The 24,023-nt window shown below is 47.9% G+C and overlaps 1 protein-coding gene across 1 annotated transcript in view; it reads left to right on the top strand.

The window, feature by feature from the left end:
- LOC126209850 (amyloid-beta-like protein) overlaps nucleotides 1–24,023 on the top strand; it is a 639,910-nt gene that overhangs the window by 264,155 nt on the left and 351,732 nt on the right. The window lies entirely within an intron of this gene.

Genomic DNA, 24,023 nt, shown 5'->3' with positions numbered 1-24,023 from the left:
AGGACCTCGCGGCTTTCAGCGGCACAATTACAACGCCATTCAGACCGCATTCGAATAACAAAGCGGAAATAATAACGGAGCGCACCTGGAACTGCGGGGAAATTGTGTAAAGCGGCGCAGAGTTTACTATTAATATTATTTTGTCCGTGATGGATCTCGGAGGGCGTTGTTCAATTAAAGGTTGCTCAAGACCGCAGTCGACCACAAACGCTTACAACATTTTTTCTTTTTTTCGTCATGATGATAAGCGGAAACTTCTTAGGATTCGCGTAGAATAACCGTAAAACTTTCAGTGCCGGAAATTCCACTCTTGTTAGAAAATGCCAGGCAATTATCCCGTGCTCGGATAAGTTTCTTATAGAAATCCAAAGTTTCGCTCCGCCTCTGTAGGGGACGTTTTCACGGAGTGGCTCCAGCTTCTGTGAATTCACGCCTTGGCTTGTTACAGTATTTTTTTCGTCATGATGATAAGCGGAAACTTCTTAGGATTCGCGTAGAATAACCATTAAACTTTCAGTGCCGGATATTCCACTCTTCTTAGAACATGCCAGGCAATTATCCCGTGCTCGGATAAGTTTCTTATAGAAATCCAAAGTTTCGCTCCGCCTCTGTAGGGGACGTTTTCAAGGAGGGGCTCCAGCTTCTGTGAATTCACGCCTTGGCTTGTTACAGTATTTTGCGAAGGGATGAATTGTACTTTCGCAGAAGCAACACTACCATCCCTTGACGGTTTGCTCTGCAGATGGGGTCGAAAAAAATGGTTCAAATGGCTCTGAGCACTATGGGACGTAACATCTGACGTCATGGCTCTGAGCACTATCGGACTTAACATCTGAGGTCATCAGTCCCCTAGAATTTAGAACTACTTAAACCTAACTAACCTAGGGACATCACACACATCCATGCCCGAGGCAGGATTCGAACCTGCGACCGTAGCGGTCGCTCGCCTCCAGACTGCAGCGCCTAGAACCGAACGGCCACTCCGGCCGGTGAACACGACTCAGTCGTCACATATGCATCAGAATTTATGGTGGTTCCACTTGGCATGATGTCTACAAGCAAGAGTCCTTCGGAATCGAAAACACCGTAGCCATAACTTTTCCAGCAGAAAGTGTGCTTTTGAACATTTTTTCCTTGGGTGAATTTGCATGATGCCACTCCACTGATTGCCTCTTCGTCTCTGGTGAAAAATGATGGAGCCATGTTTCATCACCTGTCACAAATCTTCCAAGAAATTCATCTCCACCATTCTCGTACTGTTCCAAAAGTTCGCTGCATACCGTTTTTCTTGTTTCTTTGTGAGCCACTGTCAACATCCTGGGAACCCACCCGGCACAAACCTTTTTTAACGCCAACACTTTCAGTATTCTGCAAACACTTCCTTCCCCTATCCCAACGAAGGGTGACAATTCGTTCACTGTGATGTGTCTGTCAGCAGTCACCAATTCGTTATCTCTCTGCACATTGTCTGGAGCGTGTGCAGTACGAGGCCTGCCGCTGCGAGAACAATCCTCAACATTGCCGTGCCCGCTTTCACCACGTACCCTGCTTGCCCACCGACTAACTGTACTGCCATCGACAGCAGCATCTCGGTACACCTTTTTCAACCTCTTGTGGGTGTTCCCACTGTCTCGTTTTCACAGTTCAGGAATTCTATGACAGCACGTTGCTTCTGACGAACGTCAAGTGTAGCAGCCATCTTGAATACGTGCTGTAACGGCGCCACTCACGTGAACATGTTGAATTGTTTGAAAACAAGCGGAAAGGATGTATGTATACACTGTAAAACATTCACACATGCAGAATGAAAACTGTAATTTTACAAAAATAGTGTGGATTTCTTTCGGAGTGACCATCTGGAATGTCTTATACACTACTGGCCATTAAAATTGCTACACCAAGAAGAAATGCAGATGATAAACGGGTATTCACTGGACAAATATATTATACTAGAACTGACAAGTTATTACATTTTCACGCAGTTTCGGTCCATAGATCCTGAGACATCGGTACCCGGAACAACCACGTTTGGCCGTAATAACGGCCTTGATACGGCTGGGCATTGAGTCAAACAAAGCTTGGATGGCGTGTACAGGTACAGCTGCCCATGCAGCTTCAACACGATATCACAGTTCATTAAGAGTAGTGACTGGCGTATTGTGACGAGCCAGTTGCTCGGCCACCATTGACCAGACGTTTTCAGTTGGTGAGAGATATGGAGAATATGCTGGCCATGGCAGCAGTCCAACATTTTCTGTATCCAGAAAGGCCCGTACAGGACCTGCAACATGCGGTCGTGCACTATCCTGCTGAAATGTAGCGTTCCGCAGGGATCGAATGAAGGGTAGAGCCACGGGTCGTAACACATCTGAAATGTAACGTCCACTGCCGGCCGCGGTGGTCTCGCGGTTCTAGTCGCGCAGTCCGGAACCGTGCGACTGCTACGGTCGCAGGTTCGAATCCTACCTCGGGCATGGATGTGTGTGATGTCCTTATGTTAGTTAGGTTTAAGTAGTTCTAAGTTCTAGGGGACTTATGACCACAGCAGTTGAGTCCCATAGTGCTCAGAGCCATTTGAACCATTTGTGGCCATAATCACGACGTAAACCTGTTCACATGAATCACCTGAGTACAAATGAGAGCTACACCCTTTCTCACCTTGTGAACGCGACACTACCGCCATCAGTGTTCGTGCATATCGCTATCCAGTAACTTTCGTCACCTCAGTGTGCACTGGCCTGCGGAGCCTGTATGAAGACGTACAGTGCTACCGCGCGCCACGCCCGCCTGCACAGTGGCTGCTCGGGCGCGCATGCGCGCTCTCGCAGGAGCTGGACGCTACTGGATGAGCTGGCGGGCACTCTCGCGACGCTTCGGGCTTCAGTGGAGCAGAACGCGCGGCCACATCGACGGCCCCCACCACCTCTCCTCGCGGCGGCTCAGATCAATACGGTCCCCCCTCCCTCCCGGCGCTGCTTCCTCCTCTGCTCCCACCACCACCTCGACTTCCCCCCACCACAGCCTCTCCGGTGACCGCTGTCCCGCTATGACCCACATCCCCCACGCCAGCGCGACGATCATCGGCCCTTCTGCTCTGCGCGCGCAGTGATTTCGGCTCCTAACAGCTGACACAGCGCGGGCGATAAGGGACGTCATGTCCAGGCCGACACAGACAGTCGTACGTGGGGGACTTGTCCTGCCAGATATATGGCTGATCGCTGCTACCTCCGGTATATATCGACCTGGGGCCGCGCCTAAATTTATTGTACCCGCTCCTCCACAGCACTGTCAAAGGGACAAAAGGAGACGCTACAGATACGCACGTCAGTGGAAGCGAAAAAGAGGAAATCCACTATCTGATGAAAGGTATTCCGACATATATTAATCGACATTAACATGGAGAAACCTTACCTTCAACTCTACTGCGGATATTTTCAGTGAGGTGTCTGCGCAAGGTAGTGTTGTTGGACGCTGCAGCTAGAGCGAAATCGAAGTTCTACACTCATGCTCATAAATTAAGGATAATTGCAGTCTGTGGCGTCACACAACGTGGCACTACACAAAACTGGCACTGATGGCATAGGCACATAGGAACACACACGACACATCTGTAAGTCCACGGTATTGGTGATAAGTCGAGAAAACCGTCCAGAAACACATGTGCTACAAAACGCCATTGTTTCCTGCGCATGTACCCCGACATCAATATGGAATATGTTCACCAAGCACACGTACACAGGCCGCACAATGGGTTGGCATACTCTGAATCAGGTGGTCAGGCAGCTGCTGGGGTATAGCCACCCATTCTTGCATCAGTGCTTGTCGGAGCTCCTGAAGTGTCCCGGGGGTTTGAAGACGTGCAGCGATACGTCGACCGAGAGCATCCCAGACGTGCTCGATGGGGTTTAAGTCTGAAGAACAGGCAGGCCACTCCAGTCGCCTGATATCTTCTGTTTCAAGGTACTCCTCCACGATGGCAGCTCGGTGGGGTCGTGCGTTATCATAGATCAGGAGAAAGGTGGGACCCACTTCACCCCTGAAAAGGCGGACATACTGGTGCAAAATGACGTCCCGGCACACCTGACCTGTTACAGTTCCTCTGTCAAAGACATGCAGGGGTGTACGGGCACCAATCATAATCCCATCCCATCCCACACCATCAAACCACGACCTCCATACAGGTCCCTTTCCAGGACATTAAGGGGTTGGTATCTAGTTCCTGGTTCACGCCAGATGAAAAACCGACGAGAATCACTGTTCAGACTATACCTGGACTCATCCGTGAACATAACATGGGACCGAGCGAGGTGGCGCAGTGGTTAGACACTGGACTCGCATTCGAGAGGACGACGGTTCAGTCCCGCGTCCGGCCATCCTGATTTAGGTTTTCCGCGATTTCCCTAAATCGCTCCAGGCAAATGCCGGGATGGTTCCTTTCAAAGGGCACGGCCGACTTCCTTCCCCGTCCTTCCCTAATCCGATGAGACCGATGACCACGCTGTCTGGTCTCCTTCCCCAAACCAACCAACCAACCATAACCTGGGACCACTTTTCCAATGACCATGTACTATGTTCTTGACACCAGGCTTTACGGGCTCTCCTGTGACCAGGGGTCAGTGGAATGCACCTGGCGAATAAACCATGTCTGTTCGGTCGTCTGTAGGCTGTGTGCCTGGAGATAACTTTTACAGTGGCTGCGATATGGTCCCGAGCAAGGCTACCTGCAGTACTCCGTCGCCGTCTGCGGGCAGTGATGGTGAGATATCGTTCTTCTTGTGGTGTTTTACACTGTGGACGTCCCGTACTGTAGCACCTGGACACGTTTCCTGTCTGCTGGAATCGTTGCCATAATCTTGAGATCACACTTTGTAGCACACGGAGGGCCTGTGCTGCGACCTGCTGTGTTTGATCAGCCTCCAGTCGCCCTAGTATTCTACCACTCATAACGTCATCAATATGTGTTCTTTGCGCAAGTTTCAATACACAGTCACCACTAGCACGTCTGAAAACGTCTGCACACTTACTCGCTACGCCGTACTCTGACATGCACCAACACACTTCTTCGTATATGGACTGCTGCCAGCGCCACCGTGCGACGACCACAGGTCAAATCCAACGCTAGGTCATACCAGGAGGTGAATTAAACCTGCTAACTGCCCACCAGAGCATTGTTTCACCATGTATCAGCATTATCCTTAATTTATGAACATGAGTCTAATTCATCGCAAAGGTGTTGCATTGGGTTCGGTTGGGACTCCATACGGGACACTCCATATCAGGAATATTACTGGCCACAGCACTGCATCTGTGGTCTGGATGTAGAGACTTTGTTTAGTAATCACAATCTCCTCGGCCCTACGTTCGAACCCCACCACAGCTTAAATTTTGGTTAAAAATCACCAGCAAAGGGCCGCACAGGATTAGCCGAGCGGCCTACGGCGCTGCAGTCGTGGACTGTGCGGCTGGTCCCGGCGCAGGTTCGGGTCCTCCCTCGGGCATGGGTGTGTGTGTGTTTGTCCTTAGGATAATTTAGGTTAAGTAGTGTGTAAGCTTAGGGACTGATGACCTTAGCAGTCAAGTCCCATAAGATTTCACACACATTTGAACATTTTTGAACCAGCAAAGGCGGCCGACGACCTCTGACATAAAAAGTCACTCTCATTCTACCAACGGCCTTCTCTAGGAGGACGGAGGAGTGGACGTCGGTTCACGGTACTCTGTTGCCCTTGGGTTGTTGTTGTTGTTGGGTTGTTTTTTGGGGGAGGAGACCAGACAGCGATGTCATCGGTCTCATCGGATTAGGTAAGGACGGGGAACGAAGTCGGGCGTGCCCTTTCAAAGGAACCATCCCGGCATTTGCCTGGAGCGATTTAGGGAAATCACGGGAAACCTTAATCGGGATGGCCGGACGCGGGATTGAACCGTCGTCCTCCCGAATGCAAGTCCAGTGTGCTAACCACTGCGTCACCTCACTCGGTGTTGCCCTTGGCATGGGAAACTACGCCTAAGGCGGGAGAATCAGCAGTGATCAACGTCGTGTGCATCCAGAAGGCAATGGAAACAGTGCATTAAAGATACGTAACGGATATGGAGAGGACTCGTGGCCTGTAAACTGATAAAGGGTCACGATGATCTCTCCGTTGGCATAAGGTTCCGCAATAGTCCCCCATTATGATCTCCGGGAGAGGAGTGCCAAGGGAGAGGTGACTATGAGAGAAAGATTGAATAAATAAGACGACAGGATGGCGTTCTACGAGTCGGAGCGTGGACTGTCAGAAATTGGAACGTGGTACGGAAACTAGAAAATCTAAAAAGGGAAATGCTAAGGTTCATTCTAGATGTAGTGGGGGGTCAGTGAAGAAAGAAGACAAGGATTTCTGGCCAGAGGAACATTGGGTAATAAACAGTAGCAGGAAATGGTATAACTGGAGCAGGAGTCATCATGAATAGGAAAGTAAGGCAGGGAGTGAGCTACAGTGAAAAGGGTTGTTATCAGAATCGGCAGCAAACCAAGACCGACCACAATACTTCACGTGTATATGCCGATGTCACGAGCAGAAGATGAAGAAATAGAGAAAGTATTTGAGTCTACTGAACGGGCAATTCAGTGCGTAAAGGAAATGAAAATCTAATAGTCAGGGGGGACTGGAATGCGATTATAGGGACGAAGTAGAAGAACGAGTTACGGGAGAAATGGGCTTGGTAGTAGGAATGAAACACGAGAAAGACTAATTGAGTTCTGCAAAAAATTCCAGATGCTAATGCCAAACACACTGTTCAAGATCACAAGAGGAGGAGATATACTTGGAAAACTCTGGGAGATACAGGAAGATTTCAATTAGATTACATCGTGGGCAGGAAGAGATTCCGAAATCAGGTATTGGGTTGTAAGTCGAACCCAGAGACAGATATAGACCCAGATCACAGTTTGGTACTGGAGAATAGGTTGAAGTTTAAGAGACTAGTCCGTGAGAATCAATGCGCAAGAAGTGCAATATGGAAGTACTAACGAACGACGAGATACACTTACAGTTCTCTGAGGCTATACATCCTGCGATAATGAATAGCTCAGTAGGCATTTCAGTTGTGAGAGAAATGGACATCTCCAAAAAACAGAAACAACAGAACTTGGAGAGGAAAAAGTAGGCGCAGAAAGATAACTGCACAGAAACCATGGATAACAGAAGAAATACTTCAGGTGATAGACGAAAGAAAAAAGTACAAAAATCTGCAGAGAAATTCAGGAATTCCGGAATACAGAAATAGAAGGAAGAGAGGGAAGCGAAGGCGAAAAGGCTACATGAAAAAATATGAACAACCTTTGGTGAAATTAAAAGCAAAGGCTGTAACAGAACGAGTACAATGGTAATTCCACTGCTAAATGCAGAGGAGAGGGGGGTAGCTGGGAAGAGTACGTTGAAGTTCTCTGTGAGCGGCAAGACTTGTACGATGACTTCATAAAAGGAGGAACATGAGCCGACGGAGAAGAGACAGGGCAACCAGTATTAGAATGAAATTTTAAAGAGCTTTGAACGACTTGAGATCAGATAAGACAGAATGGATAGACAACCGTCCATCAGAATTTCTAAAATCGTTGTGGCAAGTAACAACAAAACGACTGTTCACATTGTTGTGTAGAATGCATGAGAACGCTGATATATCATCAGACTTTCGGTAAAACAACATCCAATGAATTCCGAAGACAGCAAGAGCCAACAAAAGCGAGAATTATCGCACATTCAGCTTAACAGCTCATGAATCCAAGTAGCTAACAGGAATAATATACAGAAGAATGGAAATGAAAATTGATAATCCGACTGTAAAATGTAAACTTTCTGGATCGGAAATGACTCAATAAAATGTTCCCGGCTGTTATGCCGTAGTCGAATGGATTTCACGTTTAAACACAGCGTTTCGTCCCCATCTGCGAAGGGCATTTTCAGAGGTAATCGTAGTTTCTTTGAGTGTTCGATTCGCAGCCTGCCGCGCTATTCACTGCAGAAAATTCCCTAGTCGCTTGGTTTCGCGCACTGACGTAACGTCACATGTTTTGAGTACCCGAGTGCAATTGGTCGTTGTCGACTGCCGTCGTTGGCTGTTGCTGCCACCCCATTGTGGGATGACATGTATATACGAGGGTGACTCAAATGAAAACGTTAAGTTTGTAATAACAAATCGAAATTTCGCGCCGTTATTCTGTATGTTGGTAAGCGTGCTACAAACAGCGTGCAGAATGGCCTGTAGCTGGCAGCACAGTGGAGATGCACACATACCGTCGCAGTATCAGTATAAAGATGGCCGCCCCACTTGCGACTTGCACCAGGGAAGAACAGCGTTCTGTTATTCGGTTTTTGCGTAGTGAGGGTGTGAAACCTATTGAAATTCATCGACGAATGAAGGTTCAGTACGGTGATGCATGTTTGTCACAGCAGCAAGTCTACGAGTGGAGTAGGAAGTTCGTAAATGGTGTGACTTCAGTGGAAGATGCTCCTCGTCCAGGTCAAATGGTTCAAATGGCTCTGAGCACTATGGGACTCAACTGCTGAGGTCAGAAGTCCCCTAGAACTTAGAACTACTTAAACCTAACTAACCTAAGGACAACACACACATCCATGCCCGAGGCAGGATTCGAACCTGCGACCGTAGCGGTCGCGCGGTTCCAGACTGTAGCGCCAGAACCGCTCGGCCACCAGCGGCCGGCTCGTCCAGGTCAGGCACAACGAGTTGTGACTCCACAGAACATTGCAGCAGTTGAAGCCATAGTGAAGGAAAGCCGCCGAGTGACACTCAGTGACATTGCAGCATGTTTACAGATGAGTCATGGGTCAGCACACCACACTGTGCATGATGTGCTCCAGTTTCACAAAGTGTCTGCAAGATGGGTGCCACGGAAGCTGACTCCTGAAATGAGAGAATGACGTGTTGATGCTTGTGAAGAACTTCTTCGGCGCTTTGAACGAGAAGGTGACGTCTTCCGTGCAAGAATGGTTACTGGGGACGAAACCTGGGTTCACTTCCACCAACCGTAAACGAAGAGAGCGAGCAAGGAATGACGCCATTCCTCATCAACAAAACCAAACAACCTTCCAACGGAACCATCAGCAGCGAAGGTTATGCTGACTCTCTTTTGGGACGAAAAAGGCGTCATTTTGGAGCATTGCAAGCCTAGAGGGACCACTGTCACCAGTGCATCATACACAGATCTCCTAAAAAATGATCTGCGGCCTGAAATCAAATCAAAGCGACGTGGATTGCTGTTAGCAAGTGTCCTTTTGCAACATGACAGTGTAAGGCCCCACACTGCCCGTACAACAGTTGCAAAAATCACAGACCTCATCCTTCATACTCACCAAACCTTACCCCAAGTGATTTACATATGTTTGGACCACTCAAAGACGCAATGGGAGGAAAGAAGTTCCGTTCTGATGAAGAGGTACGCCATGCGGTGCATGAGTGGTTGCGTGGACTACCAAAAGAATTTTTTTCTAAAGGAATTTATGCACTTTGTAAGCGCTGGAGGACTTGCATTGAGTGTGGGGGACATTATGTTGAGTAGTGATACAGATTTGTACCACTTCTGCGCAATAAATAATATTTAAAAAAATATTTAAGGTTTTCATTTGACTCACCTTCGTACATTCCATGCCAAATTTACGTTTGTCGCATGTTGCAATATTAATGGCTAGCAGTCTGTTTTCCTTAACTGTAGAAGAATACATATAAATGAGTCAGTGATGTTGCTCCATTGCTCTGCGTGACCATGTTGTGGTCCGTTTTCATGTCCTTTAAATACTTTTGTGGGTGAACTTTCACCTAAACATGGGGAGTAGGAAAGTTGTCAAAACATGGTGACAACTCGAACCCACAACTTGGTTGATACCCTATCAAGGAAAAGGAGTTCATCTTTTATCTGTGACTCTCCTCGCTCCTTTGTTCCACCAATCTAGGTACAACTGCTCACAAAAGAAGGTATGTATTGGGTTTTGGGATATGGGCAGAGATATGGTGAGAATTGGTACCTTAACATTTATCCTTTTCAGGGTGTTTATTGGTTCAAATGGCTCTGACCACTATGGGACTTAACTGCTGAGGTCACCAGTCCCCTAGAACTTAGGTTAGTTAGGTTTACGTAGTTCTAAGGACATTACACACATCCATGCACGAGGCAGGATTTGAACCTGCGACCATAGTGGTCACGTGGTTCCAGACTGAAGCGCCTAGAACCGCTCGGCCACAGGGTGTTTATTGTTTCTTCTCTGTGTGTAACAGCCTCCCCAAGAACACATTACATAATTTACTGTCTTATGTTTCCTGCATAGCTGTAACAGCTATCCCTGTCAGTATAGGCAACCTATTGGGCATCCATGCATTCGTACTTCAGTACCTGACCTGCTGCCCAGGTAAAACTAAACATTAATGTCTTGGACAAACCAGCCAACCTAAAAACATACTGTTCATAACAGCTTTAATTACTACCCGCAAAATGAAGTTAATATTGGTGCAATGTTGTTCAGTACGCTGATCTCAGTCAGCAATAGAAATATCTCCAGTTATACCCCGAACACACTATGTATTACTGACCAGATTTTGAAGGGCCGTACAGTCGCATTCCTCCACTTTACACAGCAGGGGAATTTCACCAGACTGGAAGACACGTGGGAGTGGGGGTGGGAGAGAGAGCCTCCACGGCAGAGGACGCAAACACAACGCGTGCTGTGCCCCGGGGCTAGGCGACCTCATCGCGTGACGCGACGCGCTCCCGGATTGATTTCCTGCTTCCAGCGGGCTTCGTGGTGAACTTGGCCCCACTGCCCCCCCCCCCCCGCCCACACCCCCTCCTATTCGTCCTCCACTTCTTTTCCCTCTCCTCCACGCCTTTCGCCCAGCCTCTCTCTTCTTCCGTTCGCCATCTGGTCCTCCACTTGCCGGACTTGATGGAACCTCCGCTCCCGGGCCGCTCACCGTCTTTGGTGCGCCGAATTTCTGCAGAGTGTGTTTGTCGAGCAGATGAAATGCGGACCGCGCCGGACTGCACGAGTATTGGCAGGGAGAGGAGAACGGCAGAAGTCCCTGCTAGGTGGAGTAGCGCCGTCGCAATATTCCTCACCCAAAGGAAGGGACCACTCGCTGCCTTTCACGCACCTGCTTCAAGCTGCAAGGATGGTGGCACCGTACTCAAGACACTGTGTGGCGTACCATTTTCAGAGCTAGTTGACATGCAGGTGCCGAAGTGTCTATGGAGTATCGACTCAATTGTGCGATCGGGTTCGTGATTTCCCATCAGAGAGAGGTCACAACTCGCAGTAATTGCCGTGAAGACATTTAGTGAAACGGAAGTGGTATCTGGGGTTCCCCAAGGAAGTGTTGTAGGTCCTCTGCTGTTCTTAATCTATATTGGGTTGCCGGAAAGTGGCTGAAAAACTTTTAATGGCGTTGCGCCGTTTCCGACTGAACCAGTATTGAAGTTAGCCAATCGGGCCGTTGTGCATGCAAATTCAGGTACCCTGCAGATACAATTAGTGCCAGTTGTTCTTATAGCATAGATGGCAGCACACCAGACTGCGTTCACTGGTCGTGGTCTAGTGCCTAGCGTTGCTACGTCTAGATCACGGGGTCCAGGGTTCGATTCCTGGCTAGGTTGGGCATTTTCTCTGTCCAGGGACTGGGTGTTTGTGTTATTCTCTTCACATAATCAAATGGTTCAAATGGCTCTGAGCACCATGGGACTTAACTTCTGACGTCATCAGTCCCATAGAACCTAGAACTACTTAAACCTAACTAACCTAAGGACATCAGACACATCCATGCCCGAGGCAGGATTCGAACCTGCGACCGCAGCGGTCGCGGGGTTCCAGACTGTAGCGCCTAGAACCGCTCGGCATCACATCATCACCTTCATCATTCGTGACAGTGGCTAGATTGGATTGTGTAAAAATTGGACTGTGTAAAAATTGGGACATTATACGGCCGCTGAGGACCGCACAATTGAGCAACCCACAAACCATCCATCGTCACCATACCAGACTGCTCAGCTTTTGGCTCGGTTTCGATAATTACTACCCTCACACACCAAATTTTTGTATCGCTCTCTTGTTCGGTTATTCGAAAAGAAGCAAAGGACACGTTTGGTGACACAGTCTGTGGCGGGCTGATTGAATTTGCGAATGCAACAACATGACGGACTATCTTCTGATCAACTCGAAAACGACGCAACGTATCGAATTTTTTTCTTAACAGTTCTTCCTCAGCAAAATCTTTCCTGCAACACCCTTACAAACTTTTCAGCCGGATCATGTACGATTTTAGAGACAATCAGAACAGCACTCTCAGACTGTTAGCAGATAATGCTGTAGATTACCATTTAGTAAACCCTTTAATCTTGCAAAATAGCTTTCACAAGTTATGCATATTGTACAAAAAGTGACAGTTGTCCCTAAAGAATAAAAAAGTGAGGTATTCCATATGAATAATAAAAATTGCGTTAAATTTGGGTTCCACGTTAAATAACAAAAATTTAAATGCGGTTGGTTCAATCAAAAGCCGACGGCCTTGCCGCAGTATAGTAACACCGGTTTCCGTCAGATCACCGAAGTTAAGCGCTATAGGGTTGGGCAAGCTCTTGGATGGGTGACCATCCGGTCTACCGAACGCTGTCGGCAAGCGGCGTGCACTCAGCCCTTGTGAGGCAAATTGAGGAGCTACTTGACTGAGAAGTAGCGGCTCCGGTCTCGGAAACTAACATACGGCCGGGAGAGCAGTGTGCTGACCACATGCCCCTCCATATCCGCGTCCAGCGACACTTGTGGGGTAAGATGACACGGCGGCCGGTCGGTACCATTGGACCTTTATAGCCTGTTCGGGCGGAGTTGTAGTTTTAGATTCAATTAAAAATCTAGCGATTATTATTACAAGGGGCGATCAAAAAGTTTCCGTTCGAGGGCGTTGTCGCCGCGTATATGCAACGTAGCGTGACTCCGATGCATGTATATAAGCACCGACATGAAGGCAAGGGATTAGTGTGAGTGTATTTACGACTTACGCACGGTAAGCGCGGCAACGTAAAGTATGAGGACGGTATTTCCAAACAGGACCAACGTCGTGTTACTCTTTTCTTGGCTGCCGGAGGGCAAACACCGGTAGACATTAATCGGAGAATAAAGAACGTGAATGCAAATCGATCGACTCATACAAATACATGTGTGTAACATTCTGTATACACACGATTAGTGTCAACATTAATGAACAGAATTTTTAGTCTTACCCATGCAAGTACATTAAAAAACAAGTTTTTTCTTCTGTCTACGAGTTTTCAAGTAAAAGCTAGCCCCTGGATAGTAGGAATTGCCCAGGACAAAGCATTTCAAATTAGGTTTAAAACATACTTTTACTACGTTGTTGCGCATAGGATCAAAAAGTTTTGTTGCTGCGTGTTGAACTCATATCGGAGCTGCGGACATCTTTAATAATGAACTATAAACGTCATTTTTTTCTATTGTGTTGTAGATATGGACATCACTTTTCTTCTCAAATTTCAATGGATTACTTACGACGAATTTCAATAACGAGTATATGTATTGTGATGGTGCACTTAAAATGCGTAAATGCTTGAAGAGATACATACATGACGGCAACGGGAGAACAACACATAGTACTCTTACTGCTCGCTTCTGTGCAAGAAGTACGTACTTCCTAACTGATGAGTTATCGCAGGAAATTACTGAGTTTAAATATTCAAATTCTGTCAGCAGGTTGATTCGTTTGATTCCAAGACCAGAACAAAAGCAGCTGAACTATTTGTGAAACTCGGTGACATGCTTCTTCCTGTTGAAGTTTTCATCAACATGAGCACCCAAAAATCTGGAGCATTCTACTCAGTTTATTGACACTTGTCCACGTGTTATATCTGTTGATGGTATGGCTGTTGGTTCTACAGAATTCAATACAGTGTGTGCACTCGATAACTGCTGGTTCTCGAGACTGTTGTGTTCAGCAAGTACTCACAATGTCCAACAAACAAATTTGGCAGGAAGAGAGTTCCCTGAAACTAAAATTAGTTGCTGTTATTGTTATGACCAGACGAATCTGCAATGGTCCGGCCGCAGTTATGCATTCTTAGTTTGCTTTGGGAGATGGGTCTTACAGCTTATGAAAGATTAGTTCTTTTTATTACATGAATGATGAAAAGGTTTGCTGATCTTGATGCGATCCTTTGCCACAGGAGTGCTTGATAATTTACAAGTCATTGACTATTGAAGCGTCACTTGGTGCACTAATTTAAAAACAATTCTCTTAAAGTACAGTGTTCTACTTTTACAAAAGTACATTTCCATCTGAGTCTGCAATGACTCTTTACTCTTACTCGATGATGCTGACTGCCTCAGCTGAGGTCCCAAATTGCGGGATAGCGCTTCCATGCTCGTCTCTGTATTGATCTTCGTGCTTGGACGCTGTTGTGCTTCTTCGTCCTCTCCCTTTCGTAATGCAGATTGCAGCCGGACCTCACTAATGTCTGCGGTATCGATGTGCGTTGCTGACTTTTGTATGACTCCACAATCTCTCTATGATATTATTGAGTTCACTTGCTTGCATCCAGCAAATATACAGCTTGTCACAGGAACAAATATGTATGGTAGAGATTATGGTAACAATGAAAAGCCAAAATTAACAATGTTGTATTAATACAAATTTCATAATATATGCCTAAACTACACATAACAGCCAAAGATACTGGTACACCTGCCTAATATCGTTTCGGGCCCCCGCAAGCACGCAGAAGTGCCTCAACACGACGTGGTATGGACCAGAATAATGTCTGGAGTAGTGCCGACACAATGAATCCTGCAGAGTAGTTCAAATGTGTGTGAAATCTTATGGGACTTAACTGCTAAGGTCATCAGCCCCTAAGCTTACACACTACTTAACCTAAATTATACTAAGGACAAACACACACACCCATGCCCGAGGGAGGATTCGAACCTTCAGGGTAGTTCGTGAATCCGTAAGAGTGTGATGGGGTGGATACCTCTTCTGAACAGCACGTTGCAAGGCAGCCCAGATATGCTCAATAATGTTCATGTCTGGGGAGTTTGATGGACAGTGGAAGTGTTTAAAATTAGAAGAGTGTTCCTGGAGCTACTCTGTAGCAATTCTGGAAGTGTGGAGTGTCGCATTGTCCTGCTGGAATTGTCCAAGTCCGTCGGAATGCACAATGGACATGAATGGATGCAGGCGACCAGACAGGATGCTTACGCACGTGTCACCTGTCACAGTCGGATGTAGACGTATCAAGGGTCCCATATCACTCCAACTGCACACGCCCCACACCATTACAGAACCTCCGCCAGCTTGAACAGTCCTCTGCTGATATGCAGGGTCCATGGATTCATGAGGTTGTCTCCATACCCGTACACGTCTATCAACGCAATACAATTTGAAATGAGATACGTCCGACCAGGGAACATGTTTACAGTGATCAGACAGGATGCTTACATACGTATCACCTGTCATAGCCTTAGATATGCTATCAGGGGTGCCACATCACTCCACCTGCACACGCCCCACACCATTGCGGAGCCTCCACCAGCTTGAACACTCCCCATCAAGTAGTCTCCATACCCATACACGCCCATCCGCTTCTTCAAGTTTGAAATTAGGCTCGTCCGAGCAGGTAACATGTTTCCAGTCATCAACAGTCCAATGTCGGTGTTGGCGGGCCCAGGAGAGGCGTAAAACTTCGTGTCGTGCAATCAGCAAGGGTACACGAGTGGACCTTCGGCTCCAAAAGCCCATACCGATGATTTTTGGTTGAATGGGTCGCACGCTGACTCTTGTTGATGGCCCAGCAATCTGCGGAGGGGTTGCACTTCTGTCACGTTGAACGATTCTCTTCAGTCGTCTTTGGTTCCGTCCTTGCTGGATCTTTTCCAGCCGCTGCGATGTCGGAGATCTGATGTTTTACCAAATTCCTGATATACGCGGTACACTCGTGAAATGGTTGTATCGGAAAATCCCTACTTCATCGCTGCCTCGGAGATGGGTGTCCCATCACTCGTGCGCCAACTGTAACACCACGAACAGACTCACTCACATCTTAATAACCTTCTATTGCAGCAGCGGTAACCGATCAGACAACAGCGCCAGACACTTGTTGTCTTCTGTAGGCGTTGCCGACCGCAGCGTCGTATTCTGCCTGCTCATATACCTCAGTATTTGAATACGCATGCCTATACCGGTTTCTTTGCCGCTTGAGTCTACGAAGATGATGCATGTGTATGTTGGTAAGACTTCACTGGCACTGGTCTTACTTTAGAACTAGTCGAGTCCTGAATCTAATGGTTCAAATGGCTCTGAGCACTATGGGACTTAACATTTGAGGTCATCAGTCCCCTAGAAGTTAGAACTACTTAAACCTAAGTAAGGACATCACACACATCCATGCTCGAGGCAGGATTCGAACCTGCGACCGTAGCGGTCGCGCGGTTCCAGACTGTAGCGCCTAGAACCGCTCGGCCATCACGGCCGGCTGAATCTAATGAATGACGACTAAAACATGGGTTTGATGAAAGTATTGATGGATATAGTGGCGGATAAAAAACAGTATCAATATGGTTATAATTCATACCAGACTTTACTGACAGACGTTCACTGTAATACTGGCCCTCAAAACAATCGTCAGGCATCTTCGTCACTTTGCCCTACAGAGTCCAGAATCAATGCATCCATCTCTGTCAGTGTCTCGCGAAGACTGCCATAGGCCACAGATGACGTCTCTTCGTGTGTACTACAGTGTGCCACGAAGAGGTTCTTTCACTTTGGCTAACAGGTTATAATCGCACAGACTCAAAGAGGGTGACTATGGTGGATGTTTCATTATCTCCCACCGACGTGCACGCAGGAACCCATACACGGGTTCTCCATGTGGCATAGTGCATTGGATGATGGGATGCAGTGTCAAAAGGAAATATTGTTACACACCTGTTCACGCGCGACCTCAGTTCTGGACAGCGCACTTTGTTCATTCCCCTAACGTACTATTAGGGCAGACTCAAAACACAGCGATATCCACTCACTCCTCTACTTCACCTAATCTTCCGTCAGCTACAGACCATTGTTATACCGTGTGACGCACATCCTTCATATAACGGCAGTGTTACCACTACTTTATCCCCAACCCATGTGTAAGTAGGAGAATGTCCAAAGTAGGAGAACGTCCCATCGGCCCTTGTGGGCGGCTGCTGAAGAAAAGTCCCTGTACTGACTTGAAGTACGGTGTTGATACTATAGAACTAACTGTTGATACACCCTGACTGAGTGAAACTGTGCATCCTGTGGGGTTTGGCGGATGGATGTCTACCTGGAATCTATATGTGCGTCATTAGGTGGAAGCCTAACAGCTTTTGTGAGCGCACTGTATGATGTCTAACAGTAACTACGTACGCCGTTCTGGAAGCTGCAGTTGCTGTGTGGGACCCTCTCTCTGTGTGTGTGGGTGTGTCTCGTATCTTATGGAGGACACAGCAGAAACAAACACTGCTGGCCATTAAAATTGCTACATCTCGAAGGTGACGTGCTACAGACGCGAAATTTAACCGACAGGAAGAAGATGCTGTGATATGCAAATGATTAACTTTTCAGAACATTCACAAAAGGTTGGCGCCGGTGGCGACACCTACAACGTTCTGACACGAGGAAAGTTTCCAACCGATTTCTCATACACAAACAGTAGTTGACCAGCGTTGCCTGGTGAAACGTTGTTGTGATGCCTCGTCTAAGGAGGAGAAATGCGCACCATCACGTTTCCGACTTTGATAAAGGTCGGATCGTAGCCTATCGCGATTGCGGTTTATCGTATCGCGACATTGCTGCTCGCGTTGGTCGAGATCCAATGACTGTTAGCATAGTATGGAGGTGGTGGGTTCAGGAGGGTAATACGGAACGCCGTGCTGGATCCCAACGGCCTCGTATCACTAGCAGTCGAGATGAAAGGCATCTTATCCGTATGGCTGTAACGGATCGTGCAGCCACGTCTCGATCCCTGAATCAACATATGGGGACGTTTGCAAGACAACAACCATCGGCACGAACAGTTCGACGACGTTTGCAGCAGCATGGACTATCAGCTCAGAGACCACGGCTGCGGTTACCCTTGACGCTGGATCACAGTCAGGAGCGCCTACGATGGAGTACTCAACGACCAACCTGTGTGCACTAATGGCAAAACGTCATTTTTTCGGATGAATCCAGGTTCTGTTTACAGCATGTTGATGGTCGCATCCGTGTTTTGGCGACATCGCTGTGAACGCACATTGGAAGCGTGTATTCGCCATCGCCATACTGGTGTATCACCCGGCGTGATGATATGGGGAGCCATTGGTTACACGTCTCGGTCACCTCTTGTTCGCATTGACTTACGGGCCTTTCTGGATACAGAAAATGTTCGACTGCTGCCCTGGCCAGCACATTCTCCAGATCTCTCACCAATTGAAAACGTCTGGTCAATGGTGGCCGAGCAACTGGCTCGTCACAATACGCCAGTCACTACTCTTGATGAACTGTGGTATCGTGTTGAAGCTGCATGGGCAGCTGCACCTGTAGACGGCATCCAAGCTCTGTTTGACTCAATGCCCAGGCGTATTAAGGCCGTTATTACGGCCAAAGGTGGTTGTTCTGGGTACTGATTTCTCAGGATCTATGCACCCAAATTGCGTGAAAATGTAATCACATGTCAGTTCTAGTATAATATATTTGTCCAATGAATACCCGTTTACCATCTTCATTTCTTTTTGGTGTAGCAATTTTAATGGCCATTAGTGTAGTTCTCGATTCTTCCCGTCACTAATCCACTGCCTCAACCACTCGAACTGCGCCCCAAAGCTCGGCACATTGTGGATGTGTTGCGACAACTTTGATGTGACCTGGGTAATCTGTACTTACGGAAAAATAAACAGGTTTGAAACGTTGCAGCGTTTATGGTGCATTGCACTGACAAGAGAGAGAGAAGCACGCGAGGAGGGGCAGAGAGAGGGAGGGGTGTAGGACTGAAAATGGTACATGCGCCATTTGTGTTCGATCGGGTCGGATCGCTGCGGACAGAACTCCAAAGCGTGGATTGTACCAGCCCTGTGCACAGAGCGTTTTCACAGCCCAACGCAACAAGCGAACTGCAAGGCACGATCATTTCATTTCACGCGTCACAACAGGGAACTATTGATTCGACAAAGCGAGCGTGCTACGGCGTTCTCTGATGAACAAACATAAATTTGTCAGAAGCTGGTTTGCATTTAGAGCCCGCCATCAGGGTTAAATGGAGCGCTCACACACATACACGCCCGGAAATGGAAAAAAGAACACATTGACACCGGTGTGTCAGACCCACCATACTTGCTCCGGACACTGCGAGAGGGCTGTACAAGCAATGATCACACGCACGGCACAGCGGACACACCAGGAACCGCGGTGTTGGCCGTCGAATGGCGCTAGCTGCGCAGCATTTGTGCACCGCCGCCGTCAGTGTCAGCCAGTTTGCCGTGGCATACGGAGCTCCATCGCAGTCTTTAACACTGGTAGCATGCCGCGACAGCGTGGACGTGAACCGTATGTGCAGTTGACGCGGGAGGCCGGGTGGACGTACCGCCGAATTGCTCAACACGTGGGGCGTGAGGTCTCCACAGTACATCGATGTTGTCGCCAGTGGTCGGCGGAAGGTGCACGTGCCCGTCGACCTGGGACCGGACCGCAGCGACGCACGGATGCACGCCAAGACCGTAGGATCCTACGCAGTGCCGTAGGGGACCGCACCGCCACTTCCCAGCAAATTAGGGACACTGTTGCTCCTGGGGTATCGGTGAGGGCCATTCGCAACAGTCTCCATGAAGCTGGGCTACGGTCCCGCACACCGTTAGGCCGTCTTCCTCTCACGCCCCAACATCGTGCAGCCCGCCTCCAGTGGTGTCGCGACAGGCGTGAATGGAGGGACGAATGGAGACGTGTCGTCTTCAGCGATGAGAGTCGCTTCTGCCTTGGTGCCAATGATGGTCGTATGCGTGTTTGGCGCCGTGCAGGTGAGAGCTACAATCAGGACTGCATACGACCGAGGCACACAGGGCCAACACCCGGCATCATGGTGTGGGGACCGATCTCCTACACTGGCCGTACACTACTGGTGATCGTCGAGGGGACACTGAATAGTGCACGGTACATCCAAACCGTCATCGAACCCATCGTTCTACCATTCCTAGACCGGCAGGGGAACTTGCTGTTCCAACAGGACAATGCACGTCCGCATGTATCCCGTGCCACCCAACGTGCTCTAGAAGGTGTAAGTCGACTAACCTGGCCAGCAAGATCTCCGGATCTGTCCCCCATTGAGCATGTTTGCGACTGGATGAAGCGTCGTCTCACGCGGTCTGCACGTCCAGCACGAACGCTGGTCCAACTGAGGCGCCAGGTGGAAATGGCATGGCAAGCCGTTCCACAGGACTACATCCAGCATCTCTACGATCGTCTCCATGGGAGAATAGCAGCCTGCATTGCTGCGAAAGGTGGATATACACTGTACTAGTGCCGACATTGTGCATGCTTTGTTGCCTGTGTCTATGTGCCTGTGGTTCTGTCAGTGTGATCATGTGATGTATCTGACCCCAGGAATGTGTCAATAAAGTTTCCCCTTCCTGGGACAATGAATTCACGGTGTTCTTATTTCAATTTCCAGGAGTGTACATACGCACACACACACGAGACTGTTCAATGTTCCCCTTGACCTCCAGTGAGTAACCTGGACTGCGTGACTTAACCACCAGGTACACGATCAAATCATCTAACTTTACTAGGTTCGTAGAATACTTGACCGTGTACGGCGCTGTTTGACGTGTTTCAGAGAAAACTTAATTAACGACTGTTTGAAAACAGGGCGAATGTCGCTGATGTCGACGTTTCGCCGCGAATGTTTAGTGGAGAAGAGTTTTCATTAGACTATTTCTCCTCGCATCGCGAGTTTTCAGTGTTATGGAAACTGCGACCGAGGATAGAAACGAAATAACACTAACAGTTCGCAAAACAGTAGATGTGTTGCGTCTTCCACAGTCTTATATTACGCAGGAACGGTTAAAAGAAAACTAATTGTTAATCGCAAAACATACATGCGGGTGTGCAACAAAATAAAAAAAATCTAATATCCGAGGTTCTTTCACGGACGATATACATGCTCCTACAATATCGTATGTTAATGAACTGCCAAAAAAATGGTTCAAATGGCTCTGAGCACTATGGGACTAGAACTTAGGACTACTTAAACCTAACTAACCTAAGGACATCACACACATCCATGTCCGAGGCAGGATTCGAACCTACGACCGTAGCGGTCGCGCGGTTCCACACTGAAGCGCCTAGAACCGCTCGGCCAGAACGGCCGGCTAATGAACTGTTATTAAGGGACCAAGTAGAATACAGTAAATTTTCGCATACCTGTGTCTTCTCTTTCAGTATGAGAGCGGAATGAGATTTTCACTCTGCAACGGAGTGTGCGCTGATATGAGACTTCCTAGCAGATTAAAACTGTGTGCCGGAGCGAGACACGAAGTCGGGATTCAGAAGAGCTTCTGCGAAGGTCGGGAGGTACGAGGTACTGGCAGAACTGAAAGTTGTGCGGACGGGTCGTGAGTCGTGCTTGCGTAGCTCAGTCGGTAGAACACTTCTCAGTGAAAAGCAAAGGTACCGAGTTCGAGTCTCAGTCCGGGACACAGTTTTAATCTGCCAGAAGTTTCATATCAGCGCACACTCCGCTGCAGAGTGAAAATCTCATTCTGGCTGTGGCTGAGCCATGTCTCCGCAATACCCTTTCTTCCAGGAGTACTAATTCTGCAAGTTTCGCAGAAGAGTTTCTGTGAAGTTCGGGAGGTAGGAGACGAGATACTTGCAGAATTGAAGCTCTGAGGACGGGTCGTGAGTCGTGCTTGAGTAGCTCAGCAGGAGGTCCCGAGTTCGAGTCTCGGTCGGGCACACAGTTTTAATCTGCCAGGAAAGTTTCATTTGATGTTTTACCGGATTTCTGATACGGGAAAATACTCACTTCATCGCTACCTCGGAGATGCTGTGTCCCATCGCTCGTGCGCCGACTGTAACACCACGTTGAAACGCACTTAAATGTTCATGACCTGCCATTGTAGCAGCAGTAACCGATCTAACAACCGCGCCAGACACTTGTTGTCTTCAATAAACATTGGCGACCGCATTGCCGTATTCTGCCTCTCTACATGTGTCTGTATTTGAATACGTATGCTTTTACCAGTTTGTTTTGCTCTTCAGTATAGTTGTACGTGAAACAATGATAGTTTCAAGTGAACTGTTCTACTTATCAATGAAGATATCGATACCCATTTGTACCGAAAAGTACAGCCTGTGCGTCAGGCTTTATTATATCACAATACTAATCTATTGTTAGCACTATGTGTTCCTTAGAATTTGCTCTAGCATCGTGCAATACACAGACGTCAGCAATATTGGTCTGCAATTCAGTGCATCCGACCTGATAATTTCCTTTTTGTAAACTTTGACCTTTTGGGCAGGGCAGCAGTTTGTGCGCTAGTACGATCGCTCCAGCAGCAGCCAGCTATCGGTGTGGTTGTGCTAACAAGAGACACCGGTTTAACGAACACACCGCCCTGCAGCGCTACGTCTGTTTTTGCACCCCGCTTTTCGATGTTAACACATGGCCGGCGTAATCTGCTTCACCCCCGCGCGTGGCAGCATTGTGCGGAAATGTGGGGGTGGGGGGAGTGTATTTAGCGAACGCCGGGACCCCGAATCCCGCCAAACAACGGAAACACACGCGCGTTGCATCGTTCCTGGACGTGATTAAGGCCAGTTATTAAACTGCGAAATAAAAAGCGAGCTAATGCACAATGCGACGGCTCGAAAATTTACATGATGCAGGGATACAGCGTTGCTGGAGCACGTAGAATGTGGGTCGCAGACGGACGGCGCGTGCGGAGATTACCAGCCTATACTCGAGCACTCGTGGTTGTCACGTAATCCCGTTTAGTTTGTTGTACAGAAAATGTTCTGGGTTTTTAAATGTATAAGGGGCGACCAAAAAGTTTACGTTCAAAGGCCACACTAACCCCTTGGCTACATGTCAGTGCTTGTATAGGGTGAGTCATGTTGCATGGGACAACGGGGGCCATAATATGACGTTGGTGTTTTTTTTTGTTTTTTTTTATAGGTACGGTAGCCTTAGAGATTAAGGTCAACTTTGTTTTTTTAGACGTGATGCTATATTTCGTTGGTTATTTTCTGATAGCAGCTATCGAGACGAATCCAGTGATGTGTAACAGTAAGGTCTTCGAAGGTGAATGAAGATCACAAAGGTGACATGAACGTCCATTTACAGAAAGTTGTCGAAGTGATGACCATTGGTATTGGCTCTGAGCACTATGCGACTTAACTTCTGTGGTCATCAGTCCTCTACAACTTAGAACTACCTAAGCCTAACTAACCTAAGGAAATCACACACATCCATGCGCGAGGCAGGATTCGAACCTGCGACCGTAGCGGTCGTGCGGTTCCAGACTGTAGCGCCTAGAACCGCTGGGCAACTCCGGCCGGCCAGTTGGTATCAATGCAGTGCTGCAATCTTCTTATCGTGGATTAAGTGGTATTCTTCATCATGCTGGCACTTATCGAAGCACATGCTCTGACAATTTTCTCTCGTATATTGTACAAATAGTAAATATTCGTCGAATACGGCATATCCATATAACGTGATATATATCTATATCTATATACACTCCTGGAAATTGAAATAAGAACACCGTGAATTCATTGTCCCAGGAAGGGGAAACTTTATTGACACATTCCTGGGGTCAGATACATCACATGATCACACTGACAGAACCACAGGCACATAGACACAGGCAACAGAGCATGCACAATGTCGGCACTAGTACAGTGTATATCCACCTTTCGCAGCAATGCAGGCTGCTATTCTCCCATGGAGACGATCGTAGAGATGCTGGATGTAGTCCTGT

This window comes from Schistocerca nitens, chromosome 10 (assembly GCF_023898315.1).
Source record: "Schistocerca nitens isolate TAMUIC-IGC-003100 chromosome 10, iqSchNite1.1, whole genome shotgun sequence".
NCBI lineage: Eukaryota > Metazoa > Arthropoda > Insecta > Orthoptera > Acrididae > Schistocerca > Schistocerca nitens.
Note: the sequence above shows the minus strand (reverse complement) of the source record. Positions and strands in the feature narration are given on the sequence as shown.